Below are 16,517 nucleotides of genomic sequence, written 5' to 3'. Positions count from 1 at the left end.
CATCCGCATCATCCTGCGTGCCGCGGGTCGTTTGTATCTGTGGCTGGATTGGTGCTGTTCTTGCGTTTGTTGTAACACTGAGTGCATCTTTTGCATTTCTTTTCCCCAAAAACCAATCTTCTTCTTCCCTGTACACTCCCGCCTCGTAAATGTTGCCTGCCGATAGTACCTCCGTGTGACGTGATTCGAAATTGATCACTTCAGGCCTGACCTGTTCAATTAATCGAGTTCACACAGTTAATTATCTTAGAAATACTGAGCGCATTGCGCGAGCTCAGCCACTGTGACCCTGTATAGTAAACGGGTACCGCACAAGGGGAGGGGGGGGGGGGAATGGTAGGGTTTTATCGTAGTTAAACCGAGTGTATGTGTGAAAGCACGTGTTTAGCCTGGTTGTCTCATGGTTTTGCTTTGCTAGGTCGTCGGCACTTCTGGCGACGTGATTAGTTCTAGAGTAGTTTTACTTGATGGGAGATGACGACATGCAATGCACAGCGCGAGCGTGTGTTTCAGTTTAACGCGAGCCGAGGTCGTCTGCGGCAGCAGCATAGTGCTCTCGTGCACAGGCCAGCGAAATTAATCTGCTCGCGCCGCCGCGGGCTCGAATCCCAGTTGCGGCGAATCCCAGCTGCGGCAATGAGTGTGAACGCGTCTACCAGTTCAGATTGACATAACTAGTGTTAACAAAGGTCATCAACATGCTTCATCAAAGCATCTGTATTTGATAGCCTCTTCTCTCTCTTTTTTTTACTGTGAGTGCTTTTCACTACCACTGCCTGCTCATAATGACAAATGCTACAACTGGTTAACATGCCTTGTATTTGGCAACAGCATGGCAAGACAGCCTAATACATTTGTAGCGAAGTCTGCCAAACAAGTTGTGGTACTATGTATTGCTGAACTTGGCATGACCGTATGCTGATATTGTGAAATAACATTGAGTGGCCATTATGTCGCGTTTTTCTCAGATCTGTCTGCTGTAGGCCAAAGTTTGGGCACATGAGCGCAGAACAGATTTGTTGAAAATACTTTTCATGAAAACAGTTACTTATGGTACTGAGTACTGTGTTACAAGAAAGTATCTGCTGATACTATGTTCAACTGTAAAAAATGTCTGAACAGTGAATCATTCATAGTGTCGTGGCACAGGGGTTCACTCGAACCCGGGCTCCGTTGGGTAACGTGTCCGCGCCTTCGGGTTGAAGAAATATGGAACTTCAAGCTTGGGAAAACAAAAAACAAACCGGTTTACTGGCACTTTTCATGAAACTTGATTACATAATTTAAAAGGAAAGAGAAAGAGCAAACAGTCAAGAATTAAAAGTTCATAGCGTCGAGCAACTGGATGAGCCTTGTCGTCAGGGCCCAGAGCGATCGTTCGTACTCGGGACACTCGTTAAATACACTGAGGCTCCACCGCTTTCACCACACGATTCACAGATCGGAAGAGTCGCCGCACATAGCACGCTGAGCCCTGTGGGAATGGGCGAGGAGGATACGGAGGTCCGCTGCTACTTCGTCCTCGGGAATGCGCTTCTGCCCGCTTCCTTTCGTCATCTTGTCCATCGTCGGTCGCGTCTCACGGTCCGACACAAGGGGAGCCTGCGTGGGAGATTCCACGGGTAGTTTCCCCGATACATCTTTTTTTCTTTTTCGTAAGGTCAACGAGGGGTCAAACAACGTGTCCCTAGGAGGGTTGTAACAATAGTTAACAGCAAACTGAGAATAATAAAAGGAGCATTACAAAAAACCTGTTTACTTATAAGAACAGATAACACAGTGTCCCCAAAAATATCTGGGAGGAATGTATGCAAAAGGACATAGCAAACATGTTTGAAGTTTTCTGCCAGCATCTCGCCTCCCCCCCCCTCTTCCCAGAAAAAACAAACAAACTTGAAGCATGTTAAGAGTAATTCAAGAATGGGTAGAAGTGTTTAAGTTCATTCTAAATATAGATTTTTTAAATTATTTGCAAGATACCAAGTTTTCATGAGAAGCACTGAATATAGAATATTCAATCTGTGGTAGAAGAAGCACCAAAAGATATTGACAGAAGAACTAGGGGGCTGTGCTGATCCTGTGCCATTGTCTTGTGGTGCTGCTGTTGCCATGGTAGACCAACAACTCACCAATGTACGGTTCTCCTCTGTTGTATGCTAGCTATGTGCATTTTTGACAGAGTTTTCCATGGCCACTTTTGTTAAATCCTATCATCCAGAAATCTTGAGTCATAGTCATGACCTTGTGCTGCACTGCTATCTTCTGTTTTGTCAGCCTCAAAGGTTAGCAGAATGTGGCTGTGTAGGAAAAACTTCATTGGTGTGCTGGTGCCTTGTGTACCAGTTGCCTGGCATTATGCCAGTGAATGGAGCGTGCATGTTCCCTCATGATTGCCTTGAAAATGTTGCTATGGGTTATGGCACATGTATATGGGTTTTTCTGCGCACCAAAATTTCATTGAGTTTTGTCAGGATCATACATGTCAGAAGGGCTAGTAGTTATTATATCAGAGCAGTGTGAATGTGAAAAAACATACTGCAGTGGGTAAATGAAAACTAAAAAGACTGGTACGATGTAAAGCTGCTGAAACCGCTCACCAGTTCTTTAAAAAGTGAACATATCACCACTAAATTAAAGCTTCTGTTTGGGCGAGTTTGTAATGATCCATTTGCTTCAGTGGTTGTGTTGCTTGTCTTCCTTTCATGTGTCCCATCTTCCTGCACTCTTTAACAATCACATCACTACTACGCTTCACAATTTTTTACCTAATGTGTTTGTCTTGGGTGGCTTGCGAAAATGGCTCAAGCTTGCAGATCTGCAATGTCAACAGGCCGGCATATCAAGGTCCACAGAATGTTAAATTACTGAATAACTTGGACGGTGATCTGCGTGCATTGCTAAATAATCAATTTCAAAAAGAACTGCCTAACTATGTTATTGACTTTGTTGTAATGAAATGCTGTGTAGCCCACCCCTGTTAAGCCTCTAAGAGAGGAGACAGCAGTATGTGTAAATAAATAAAAAATACTTGAATGCTTCCTTCCCAAAAAATTGGTCCATGCAATGACACCATTTTTTAGACATCAACTGATAATCCTTATCGCATGCTTTGTAGCATTTCCAGCCTTTGTAGCGTTTCCAGCAGTTAGCCTGTCTGTAAAGGCGTATTTTGTTATTGTTTCAGCGATGTAGGTGCTGATTAAACCAAGGCGCAGTGTTAGTGCATGAATCTGTCAATAAGAACAGCATGTTTATTACTGTTTATCAACGTGTACTGTACGCGTTAAGTGGCATATGAACCAAGTCACTCACACATGGATAATCTAGTCCGCAGAAAATGTTGCTTATTTCGCACGAAACGCGACCACAGAATGGAAAAAGCCAATTCGGCAGCAAGAAGAGGTAATCGATGTGTTGCGAGTGTGAAAAATGAGATCTATGCATGGGGACAGAATGCCGAAAAAAACTCCGGACCATAATCAGCTCGGCCTTCTTTCCGGCTTTCCTCAGCAGCGCCTCGCGGAAAGTCAACTTCACGCGACCGCATGTTCCCTTTAACAGTGTACCATACTGTACAGAAAACTAACATCCACATCAGTGTGACGCTGCATGTGACCGAAGGTGTGGTTTGACTGCCAATTTATGTGGACTGGAAGGAATACATCACTCGTCTGACATCCGCACTGTGCAGAAAGTTGTGTGGACTCTGTTGTGCAGCTCCTTAACTTATGTTTCGAACAGAAAACTCGCAGTGCCTTGGTGCGAAGTACACTGTAGGAAATGGCTTGTTTGATGAGAAGGGGCCTGGTTTTGCAGCGTCAGTAATAATAATTTTTATTTTTGGTTAAGTACACAGACAATGAATACAGGGGAAAGGATAATGCACTGCTGCTGCTGCTTGCCATTTACTGTTCGCACTCTTGCACAGACTTGTGCAGTAAAGAGTGCTGGCACTGTGAATGAATGAGAATCACCATCATGACGGCAGGTTTCTGCAGTAAAATGTCGGCCGGAGTAGATGTGCAGTTTTCTCTTTTCAGACTATGAATTATTTCTGTTCAGACAATTTCTCAGGTTATCAGATATGCTTCTTTCCGTTACAATATGTCAAAGATATGTTGGCATCTGCATACTCTGCAATGAAAACTGAGGCAACCACCATTCTCTGACTTACATTTTTGCAATGCTCGTGAAAACAGTCATCCAGTCTGCAGTTAAAGAAACCGTACCTAAGACAGCGGGGTCCAATGTACAATGAATCATGTGCACTGAAAAAATCCGATGTTATGTTTTTTTTTCGCATTCTATTCGTGCAAGAAATGGTTGGCCTAGTCATCTGGCAGAACGATTGCAGCTCGTTTGGCACAGAAAACAACCACTTTGACATTGAATCATTGAATCGCTGTCCGATTTTCTCTTGGCTATATATATGGCAGTTTGGTTGCTCTGAAGAGCAACGAGGAGACAGTGCCTTTGTTAAAGGACTGCTTCCATACAATTCATTCCACCGTAAACTTGTCAAGACAGCTATCGTGAAAACATCTCTTCAATGTCATGTTCACACAAAGTTGGCATCAGGTCCTCAAAGAATGCACATTTAGCAGAAGCACAGTATGTCAACTATGTTTTGGCATATGTTGCTGAAGGGGTATTGGGGCTTAACGTCCCAAAGCGACTCGGGCTATGAGGGACGCCGTAGTGAAGGGCTCCGGAAATTTCGACCACCAAGGGTTCTTTAACGTGCACTGACATCGCACAGTACACGGGCCTCTAGAATTTCGCCTCCATCGAAATTCAGCCGCCACGGCCGGGATTGAACCCGCGTCTTCCGGGTCAGCAGCCGAGCGCCATAACCACTGAGCCACCGCGGCGGGTGTTGCTGAAGGCTTCATGGTATAGTCTCCAGGGCATTTCAGCTGTTGCATAGCTTGAAAATCAGGCAGCAAACTAATGTGAGTGTTTTTTTCTGCACAGCACTTGTTGCATTACTTTGTAGGATGAGGGCAACCACTTCTGGGAAAGACGTGTACAAAGAAATATGTAAGGAAAAAATTCCACTGCACAATATTCAGTGTATTGGACCCTGCTGTCATCGGGCAGGTGTTCAGAAGGGCACACTGGGGTACATATGTTTCCCGCTCCTCACGCCACAGTTTCATCTGAGGCTGCAGGATGTGAAAATAAATAAATATTCAAATGACCACCTCCAGAAGCATTTCAACATTGTAAAGAAAAGAATGGAAGCTCCGTCAACCTTTGTTGTGCCAACCTGCACCTGCAAAGAGAACAAAGCCACTCAAGAAATAATGAAAATAAAGCTGTTCACTTGCATTGTGATGACCACTCGGGAAAAAAAAGCACACAAGAAAAACAGTTGCGGTGAAAATTAAGCGGTATTTGGTCTTGAGATATGACTTCGTAAGTGCAGAGGAACTGAGCTTAACAGCAGTTCAAAGCTCTAAATTTACAAGTATAAGCAGCAAGAACAATTTAATTTAGTCCAACCAGTGAGGAATGAAACCGAAATTAAACTTTGGGAGTTAGACAGGTTCAACACTGTACCTCAGCTTTGACGCACAGACTCTAGCATCGATACTGCCAGATTCAGGAACGGCTCAAGTCAGCAGTGCAGTGTCTGCCATTGTGCAGACATCCTGCACAAGAATTAGAATTTCGTTAGGGAACATGCAAATAGTGCTAACAAGTACACAGAAACATATGCAAACAGATAGGTGAACCAGGGAACCTATAACTCCAGTACAAAAGGTGCAAACGCACACAGAGACCTGGAAGGATTCTGCATAGCCAACAAAGCCCACATATACATTGGCTTACCATCGTGGCTACAGAGCAGCCAAGAAACCGCATTCCTCACAGGGAGGTCACAGGCAAATGAATGTGCGCATCAATGACATCCTCCTCGTGAGTCTTCAGGAATGCCTGCAGCTGATGCAGTAGACCAGGAAGTGATGAACAACTGGTGAACAAGCAAGTCGTCTACAGGGCCACTGTGGATACAACAGCAAACACAGAATCGGACACCCAGTGCGAATAATGCCATCATGTCTGTCACGGCCTGTGAGGCATTTCGCACCGCAGTAAAACTTTAGCGACCGGGAAAATGTTCAAGTTTCTAAGATTATAATTTGCTATTCACTGCTTGTTGTTATGCAGAAAAGCGCACTGTAATCTCAGTGTATATATCTGAATAAATGTCTTCTTTTTATTTTGCTTCCCAATTTGTTATGGACAGTTTTGACGGGGGACAAAAGTACCATATTAACGAGGCATGCCTCTATAACCATGCAGTATTCGAAAAACACCACCTGGTTTCGCATGATATGCATGGCCTTCCTAAAGAACGTCCCTCATCCCTGCTATGACAAAAAAATACAGAAATGGTAGGGCAGTAAGTTGAGCACACAGAAAAGGTATTATGCAAAACTTTCTGAAGTAAACACCAGCCAGCCAAACAAGCTTCAGTGTTCATTTTGAGAGTCCTTTCAATGTTCCTGTTATGAGGAAGCCTACTAACTTTGCATGCATCTTCTAATGTGGCTGTATCAAAGGACAAACAGCATGATAAACACTGCCACTATAGTGGGAGAGATGCATAGGGAGACTCTTTGGATACAAATGAAGGCAGGGGGTCACCTCTATCTCGGCCATGGAAGAACAGATGTGGTAACTTGCAGACAGTGGCTACATACAGAGTGCTACAACGTGGAGTTTCTGGAGTGCACCCATGGCAATAAACAGCCTCACAGTAAAGTATTCCTGCATCATGGTCGGCTGCTGAAGTGTCAAGCAAGAGTGATTTCTGCATATTTCCAACAAGTCTGCTGGCACTAAGTGATTGCCAAATGGCCATTACTTCAAACAAGATTCCTGGTCATGTGCCACTCTGTGTCAAAAAGAGGTGGCACCTTGCCCATTTTCAAAGTTCACTCGCACTTGACAAGTAAATGCGAGAACCAGTCAGAAAGGCAATGCAGCAAGCAATACGGCACTTGATGTAAACAATAGGATTCCAAGTCAGCATGATATGTCCGGCAGTCTGTCCCACACCTCCATTTCAGAAGGGACGCAACTTTCAACAAAATTTAGTTTATTTCTAGCTCTATTTACATGACATTTCTTGAGAAATTTAAAAATAATTTTATGACTGCTCTCATCAAATGTCACTGTTTTATGTGCAGAAATTTATTTTCTGATATATATTTTTCTTGAAACCTGCAAAGCTAAGAAAATATGGCAGAAGGCTAGTTCAACATTCATTGTTCTTGCAGGGTGAAGTCATTCTTGTAATTCTTTTTGTGTTGCAAAGCTCAAATTTTCGTTTTGAATTTTTGAGATTCAGTGTTCGTTGACATATTAAAGTGAGAAGACAATTTCATACAAGAAATTTAAAATTCATAAATTTGAAAAAAAAAGTTTTCTAGACCTGTGCTGTGGTCCTAGGAGTGCAACGAAACAAGTGGTCCAGAAAACATAAAACTGTTGGGGACAAGTATGCTCCATAAGGCATGTATCTAGGCAGAAAACCTTAAGAGAAAATTGCCCGTTTCTTGAATGTTTCGTCACTATTCACAGCCGCCGAGGTTTATGAAAATTTTTTTTACAGTACTTCCCAGTCGATTTAAAGAATTAAATTTGGGGACAGCAGAGTCATTCCACGCGAAAAAAGATGCACCGAATTCTTGGTATTTTATATTTTGCTAAGAAAATTCATGGAAGACCAGTCCCAACAGAAGTGTAGAGACCTTCTTTCAAAGAAAAAAATTTTTGCTCCATATATCATGCTCCAAAGTGTAAGACATCACCTTCATCTGGGCATTTTGCAAGAATTATTGTTCAGGAACTGGTCCTTGTTGGCAGTTTATCTCCGCATGTAGTCAGGTATCGAGGTGCCCTGTCATGCCTCAAAAAATAAACTGCGGATTATGCCATTTTGATTTAAAATGGAAGTGCTTAACAGGAGAAAAATTTGAAGATTTCCGCATTTTTTAAGCTAAACTTGGAGTCTAAATTTAAGCAAACTTTTTTGGAGTTTTGCCTGAAACCTTGATCTAGCACTGTTTGAATTAAACTTGAACCTTGCATTGTTCTGTAATTTAATAAAAAGTACATAGATTTCTGCGGAAACGGCCACATTGAGGACCAGAAAATCTTATGTGGGCAACGGTGCTAGACAAAAAAATTTGCCAAATTGTCAACCCATTTAGTTTCGCATATTAAAAAAAACTAGAAAAATATTATTGTTGGCGAGAAATAAATTTTTATAAAGGAGTTCCAACGATGTGGTGCCAGCACCTGTTATGGTCCGTCCGGTAAAACGCTGCTTTTATTTCCGGCCTTGCTAAACTCTAGCAATTGCCATTATCATTGGACATATTGCCACGTGCCTAGCGCCGCGCGACAGCCTTGTTTGGTGCCGACGACGACGAAGCGGTTGTTGTGGGCACGAGCGGCGCGCTGGTGCTTGTCTCTGTGACTCTGTGATCGGAACGGCAAGCCGACCTTATTCTCTGGTCCTCGGCAACGTGTACCTTCCCTGTGACTTCAGTCGTGACAATATTGTGAGAAGATGGCGCAACGGAGCCATTTCAGTGTTTTCATTTATTCTTAAAGAATATGTTTGGGTGGAATACTCAAGGTATACAGTGTGTGCCATGTTATTCCCTATAGATACAACCTAAACGCAGGATTTAAAAAGCCAATCTGAAAGTGTTAGTTGCATAATCATTTATTATTTACATTGCACTTGACTGAGGCATCAGCCTCACTGATTATTCAACTTCCAAAGCTGTGGTGTACATCAAATGCAATGTTTAATAAACCATTTGTATTGAATTAAATCGGACACGTTGCATATGCACAAAGTATGAAGGGAGACTGCATACTACAGCAAAAAAGGGCTATAACATCATGTGGCCTGAATTGAGAAAAGCTGGGGATAAGAGTTAATGGAGAATACCTAAATAATCTCTGATTTGCTGATGACATTGTCTTGCTGAGTCACTCACGAGATGAATTGCAAAGCATGATCAATGATTTAGACAGGCAGAGCAGAACGGTGGGTCTAAATATTAAAATGCAGAAAGCCAAAGTAATGTTCAATAGCCTATCAAGGGAACAGTAGTTCACAATTGGAAGTGAGATGCTGGAAGCGGTAAGGGAATGTCTACTTAGGGCAGGCAGAGACCTGATCCGGATCATGAGAGGGATATAACTAGAAGGATAAGAAGGGTGGAGCGTATATGGCAGGTTCTCTCAGATCATGAATAGCAGTTTACCAATATCCCTCAACAGAAAAGTGTACAACAGCTGTATCTTGCCGGTACTCGCCTATGGGGCAGAAACGTAGAGGCTAACGAAAAGGGTTCAGTTCAAGTTAAGGACAACACAACGAGCCATGGAAAGAAAAATGTTAGGTGTAACGTTATGAGACCGGAAGCGGGCAGAGTGGGTGAGGGAACAAACACGGGTTAATGGCATCCTAGTCGAAATTAAGAGGAAGAAATCTGCTTGGGCAGGGAATGTAATGCGAAGGCAAAACAACCATAGGTCCTTAGGGGTAACGGAGTGGATTCCAAGAGAAGGCAAAAGTAGCAGGGGACAGCAGAAAGTTAAGTGGGCGGATGAGATTAGGAAGTTTACGGGGATACGGTGGCTGCAGCTGGCAAAGGACAGGGCTAATGGGAGGGACATGGGAGAGGCCTTTTTGCCCTGCAGTGGGCGCAGTGATGCTGATGATGATAATGATGAAGATAGATGGCGGGCTCATATACTTTTGTCGGCATTCTTAGCGATATGAAAGCCTCAGTTACCTTCCTTTCAGCTTTACCTCTTGCCTTTGCAAAGAACACTGTGTTTTCAAGGGCAGGGCAGCAGCCATATGTTTCTTGCATTTACTACAGTGCATTGCCAAATGGACATACTCCCACACGGTAGGCGAATCTCGGCCTGTATTCCAATTTGTGTCCCTGTTGAAAACGTCCCTTTCAGCGACACCTAATTGGCCAAAATTCCAGAAGCAGATGTGCATCTACTTCCGCTATTTGGGGCAGTCAGGTGTCACCGAATGGAATTTTGAAAAAAGACTGCGCAAAACCAACAACACAGGAGAAAGACAGACGAAACGACTGCAACTCTGCAACTGTGTATTCACTTGGAAAGCGAGTGAATAGATCAGCAAAAAGGCAAGACCAGGCTTCAACAAGCTGGCTATCCTACTCTGCTCAGTTGCCAAAGTGTTACTGAAAAAGGTTAAAAAAAGAAAAGTGTAATAACAGAGCAAAAAACGATGTTGCCAAACAGAAAACTAAACCGGTGATAATTCCTTATAATCATAAGATGGCACACAATCTGAAACATGTTGAGGCAAAGTTTAAAGCTCGTGTAGTTTTTCCACCCCAAGAAGCTGTTCTCCTTGTGTGGCAAAATGGATTCAAACAAACCGAAAAAAGCAGAATGCCAGAAAAAGCATGTGACGCCGTTTGTGAAATGTGCAGTGGGCGTAGTTTATCAGGTCCCGCTGACGTGTGGGAAATCTTAGATTGACCAAACGGGCTGATGTATTGATGATAGCCTTGCTGACCATAATCACGCATTAAAGAACGGCACGGGTTCTTTCTTACCACATTACTGTAAAGCCTGCAGGGAAAAAGAAGAAAAAATGCCAGGCGAAGCTGAAGGAAACAAAAATCCTAAGCAGGGGCAAAGATACTACAGCCCGTGAACTTAAAAAGGCGTTCTACATCAACAAAGGCAGAAGAGATTATGTAAGCACACCCTCGCTTACAATTGACAGAAAAGAAAGTGTCTCTTAGATATGTGCTGAGACATTTTTTTTCTATAGCCATTTGTTATCTTATTGTTTCTGCTTGTGCGCATGTGTAGGTCCCTCTCTGCTCTTGCCTTTTTGTCTATATGTTCACTTGCTTCAATAGGTGAATAAACAGTTGCACTTGTTTCGTCTGTCTTCCCCCAGCGTTGTCTGCTTTGCGCGTCTGTTTTCAAAACCATGCACCAACTTAGCCCCCAGAGAGTATTACCGAATGGGATGTTTTTGAATGAGCCGCAAGTTAGAATAAAGGGCCGTGTTGATGGCCCTGAGGCGCATTGTGTTTGCTTATGTCTTTTTTTGTTAACTCTTACAGCTCTTACTCTTTTGCTCAACCTTGGGTACACCTTGGCAAGCTAACGAGAGGAGGTCTAAAATTTGTGGCCGTTAGTTGATGGAACGAAAGACAAAGGTTGTACCAAAAGACTATTCATTCAAACATCTCTCAACATATTTGCCATTGATGTCAGTGTGTTTCTTGTTGTGGCAGATTTGTTTTTCCTAATATGCTTTGAAATTATTCCTTTGTAGCTTTTGCAATTCACTGTTCCGAGTGGCAGTGGTCTCATTTCTGGAAATAAACAGTGGTCCTAGATGAATCTTCATTCACAAAATGCTGTTGGAATTCAACAAATCAATAGGTGGGTCTGAGCTCATAGTGAAAATGGTGCAGTATCCGTGTTCATTTTTGTTCTTTCAAGAATGTCGCCGTTGTCTTTGCACCATCTCCACATTTTTCTCATATTTATAGTCAGTATGTGTATTTGGAAAAGCACCATGAAGCAGTTATGCCTCTAAAACGACATAGGAACGCCACTCTAAGCTTGACAAGACAGAACATTCATGCAGCAAAATGTATTGCCAAAGTCCACAAAAATTTGGAGCTCCTCGCATAAATGGCACCAAAAACATAGGCTTACTCGTTACCTGCCTGCAGCTTTCTTGATGTGAGAAACATAATGCAGGTAAGGCAAGGAACACACTCGCTACCTCTCTTCATTGCTCTTCAAATTCTGTGTGTGTGTAGCTCTCATTCCACCTCATTCCTTTCTTGCTTTTTCACTTTTTTTTTTACAGGACTATACCCACACCAAATCTTTGCTTGCGTGTTTTCTTGTTTGAAACGATGTTTTAGACATTAGTATATATGGATCACCCCATACACATCAGTGGCTAAATAATTTACAATCGAATTTCCTCTTGAGCTGTTTTGATTCCAGCAGCTAGGAGATGGTTGTGATATCAAAGGTCGGTGTACGCCACATGCGGCATAAAATAAACTGCAATATATATACTGCTCCTTCTTTGTTTTCATTAACTGCAATGCTAAAACCAGCCTGTCTCAAGAGTGAGAATGACTACAAATGAAGAAGCAGTGACCTATACTGACCTTTGATGTCATAGCCATTGTCCAGCTGTCTAAACCGAAACAGCGTGAGAAAATAAATTGAATTTTAAATCACATAGCAGGCCTAGCTAAATACCATGTGGTGATCCATGTATTCTAATATCCTATGCTTCACTACAGAGAAGACAAGATGTAACTAAAATTAGGTGTCATTTTCGAAATTGGGTGACAGTATGACATTTACTGTGGCCTCCCTTTATTCTTGTTTAACCATGTTCACAGTACATCAACCGTTTTATGCAGTTCAAATTATAGTAACTGCATGAAGCTTATCTATGTAATAAAGTACACTACTTGTGCAATGTATGAAAGAACTCTGACTGGTACCTACAAAATGTGCCAACTTTCTTCTTCTGTCATGAGCATGTTTGCAATTCGTAACGGTTGGAGAAAGCTTAGCTAGCAGCACAAGCGGCCATCTCAGCAAGAATGAAACTATTAATGACCTCACTGACACCATGTCTGGCCTCTTTTTTTTAAATGCATATAATTTCATACATGTAGAATTGCAAGGGAAATTAAAATTAGCACAGCTCAAAACGGGACTAAGCCTTTGCAAGTTTGTTCAGCATTACACTATGTGTATGACCCTTTCAAATGTTGAGAACTGGAAGTGATTTCCTCACTAAATTCCCTTCAGATATAGTTTCATGCACCTACATTTCGAGCAATCTATCTCGAGTCAACATACACTGAAGCTGGGTGCAACACTAATGAGGTGTATATTTCAGTGTTTGCCGTTCAGAAACTTTGTGCGCCACAGCTCTCTGGAATATAAAATTGCGCATATGAAAGATCTGTTTTTAGATGGACCAGCTTAATATTAGTCATTATAAAACCTCACACAGCTTTAGACCCTTTATCTAAAAGCAATCTTTGTACAACGTACAGTTATGAGCAGGTTTTATTGCTCTCTCAGTGCATAGCAATCGTGAACCTCATGTTAACTAAATCATTTAAGGATGAAGTGCACTTTTGAGAGTACTTTTAAAGTTCTCTGAAAAATTTCAGCCCCCAAATGAATGCTGCATAACTACACACAATATAAGCTTCAGTTATGACTGGGCACAAATTAAACAAAACTTAAAAGAACATTGAGGATAAATTAAAGTTGACCTGCTACTCGACAGACTATGATATTCTAATGTCAAAGGAACTGCTGTCACCGAAAACTGAGCTTTAATAAGAACGAAAACACCAAAAGGTGAACTATAGGTGTTGTCATCACCAGCTGATTTTGCAAGTAAACTGCGTGCGTGCGTAGGCACCAAATTTTGGGCATATACAAAAAAAAAGCCAGAAAATACCAGAAGTTTCTAAAACATTTGCATGATTGAACAAGATGAAAATAGCCCAAGTTGTGACAAATTTCTAACAAAAAAAAAGTATTACCTAGAATATTTACCTGTACCATTCACGGCTTTTAAAGCCAGAAAATACCAGGAGGTTCTAAAACATTTGCATGATTGAACAAGATGAAAATAGCCCAAGTAGTGGCAAATTTCTAATAAAAAAAGAACATTACCTAGAATATTTACCTGTACCAGTCACGGTACCTTGTTCTTCACTTCTTTCTGTTCCTCTCTAAGAAGAAAGTCCACAGGGTAAACTGTTCTGTGGTCGTGGAACGCAGCCATTTGCACATACATTGAATTAAGCTTGCCCAAACGGCACTCTTTTACGCCATGTATTCATGCAGTCTCTTACGCACTAAAAAAAAAAAAACTGGGACAGCCCAATGTCCCAGATAAATTGGCCAAACGGCACTCTTTTACGCAATGTATTCATTTAGTCTCTTACGTGCTAAGAAAAACTGGGACAGCACAGTTGTTCCAGATAAATTGCTCACCTTCATTAAACTTATCCCATACCACTCCTACGGCAAAAATCGTTGCTTCACCGCCTCACCGGCGTCGATGCAAAGAATGAAAGCGAACAAAATACCCACCTTGCATTAAGCTTGTCCAAACGGCACTCTCATAGTCTGATAGTCGCCGCAAGCGGCAGTCATCGTTGCTGTCATCGAAAAGCACGAACACCCAGAGGCGGCAGGGTGCCGCCATTTGCAATTACCGGCTTCGCGTCTATTTTCCACACTTTGCCATGGGAACAGCTGCTCCGCGTGCGCGTTGGCGTAGGCAACCATGGCATGTACATAGTTGTCATGGCAACAGCTGCTCAGCGCGCGCGTTGGCATGGGTAACATTGGGCTTGTCTGCAGCGGCTAGCAAACGGAAATACGCCGCCGGGCGAGCCCGGATGAATCATGCTGCAAGCCGCGATATGTCGGAGAGTCCGGGCTTGCGTTGCGCAATGGCGGGCGCCCGGCGCTGGCTTCCACGGAGGCCAGCGGTATGCGTGCTCGGGCATAACAATACCCAGTTAATATGGCTGCATGTCCTTGGTGTGTATCGTTGCTATCTGTGCAATACACAAAAGCGCCGTATGCTTAAAGCCTGGGTTTCGATATGTACTGTGCCGCGTGTGGCTAGTAACTTAAAAAAAAAATAAGTATTCCTTTTTATATCATCAGTGCCCAGGAAAGCGTTATATAGAGGAGATTTAAAAAGTGCGTTTGAAGTGATGAGGTCAATGTGGTCAGTCCACTTTAAATAACATTCCCAGATACTTGAATGTTCGAAGTCTGTCATGAGGAGGAAAATTAGTTGCATATGTATAAGCGGCATCACTCGCAACAGAAGCATATGCAAGGTGTTTAGTTTCTATCCCGTTAATTTTCATTTGCCAGACAGAGCGCAGTTTTAATAGTTTATTTAAAAGCCATCTGAGCTCAGCAATGGGGGAAGAGTATGCCATTTTTTTTTCAGAGTTATGGTGTCTTCTACGAATAATCAAACACATGGTAAGGGCGAAAACAGCAGAAGACACGGCACGAGAATGTGGACAAGTGAAGGCGCTGGATAGCGCAAGGAGGGCGCGTTATCCATAGAAGGATTTTCATTCATTCTTGTGAATTAAAAATAAAAGTGGGCGCAAACTACTCCTGGAGAACTCCCAATACTACGCACGCGCTGCTGCCAAGATGTAGTTGAACTGACTGAAAATGGTTGGTTAAGCCGTTCAGTGCATTGCATTGTTGTATGATGGAGTAAAAGGTCATGGATATTAAGGCTTGAACGGTAGCAGAGGGGGATAGAGGGCTGTAAGGCGCTTTTTAAAGCTTGCAAACACTCCGTAAACGTATTCTCAGGAGGAAACGATGAAGGCCAGCTATAATTTCTTACTGTTGCGTTCGGCAGCAATGATTTCGCCGAAATCCCCGCTGTCTGCTAAGGAGGACATTCATAATGTGCTAACACTGGACACTACGACCTTCAACAGCTGGGTGGCAGGCGGGCCACCTAGGTCACGTGACCTTGTGACGTCATCACAACCTGGTCACCGGATTGTGAGCAAACTGGCCACGATGGCGGGTGGCCGTTCTGTTGAAGATCGGTCGACAGAGGTTCGCGAAGAGCAACCTGCGTCGCAAAAGCTCCACATTGGTGGCAGCATCTGCCATCTCGGGGCACTGGCGCAACTGCGGCGCCACTCCGCCAGCAGCGGTACCCGCCATCTATGCGTGCAAAGTTGAGAATGACCAATTCCATGTATATGACGTTCACCCATTAGCGCTATCCCGCCATACACTCAAGGCGCAGCTTAGGTGCATGTCTCTTCCAGTTTCAGTGCGACAGCGCCAAGGCCCGCACCGACCGATTTCGCCGATAATCAGGTGAAACTAAGCACAGGAACTAGTCCTAGCGCATCTATGTCGCATTTAGCCTGACCAAGCTAATTTTTTTTTTACGTAGGTTGTAATATGTGCGTATGATACATGTACGTGTAGCGTCCACACTACTGAGGTGAGCAAGGTGGTCATATGGTTACTTGAGAGAGAACTGTTACCCGATTTAAATTTACTTACAAGATACACATGCTACCACAATGCAGTACGCGTTCTGTGTCAATGGATTGTTGAAATATGAGGAAAAGTAAGAAAGGTGAATCCTGATCATAGTTTCGGGCGTTTTTCGCTGACGCGATCGAGACCTGAGCGTATAAATATTATGGAGTGCGCGCTCCATCGCGCTATACGCGCTGAGTGTGGAGACAACTTCGGGTGGAAACCGAGAATCAGTAAAAGACTGTGAAGGCTGCAGTGAGCTGTCAAGAAAAAGTTCGTCGCTATCTGCCGCTGAAAAAAGCTTCAGTACTTGCTCAACGCCATCGTAACTTCGTAGATCACCGATTTCTTCTTAC

At 43.0% G+C, this 16,517-nt stretch overlaps 1 long non-coding RNA gene across 1 annotated transcript; it reads right to left on the bottom strand.

The window, feature by feature from the left end:
• Positions 1-1,249: 1,249 nt before the first annotated feature.
• LOC144105553 (uncharacterized) lies at positions 1,250-14,334 on the bottom strand. The gene is made up of 3 exons (XR_013308825.1): positions 14,203-14,334; positions 5,836-6,008; positions 1,250-1,687 (listed from the first exon to the last, which is right to left on the bottom strand). It is a non-coding gene; the product is annotated as an uncharacterized LOC144105553 (long non-coding RNA).
• Between the last annotated feature and the right edge of the window lie 2,183 nt (positions 14,335-16,517).

The sequence above is a fragment of the Amblyomma americanum genome, chromosome 1 (genome assembly GCF_052857255.1).
Source record: "Amblyomma americanum isolate KBUSLIRL-KWMA chromosome 1, ASM5285725v1, whole genome shotgun sequence".
In the NCBI taxonomy this organism is placed as follows: Eukaryota; Metazoa; Arthropoda; class Arachnida; order Ixodida; family Ixodidae; genus Amblyomma; species Amblyomma americanum.
Note: the sequence above shows the minus strand (reverse complement) of the source record. Positions and strands in the feature narration are given on the sequence as shown.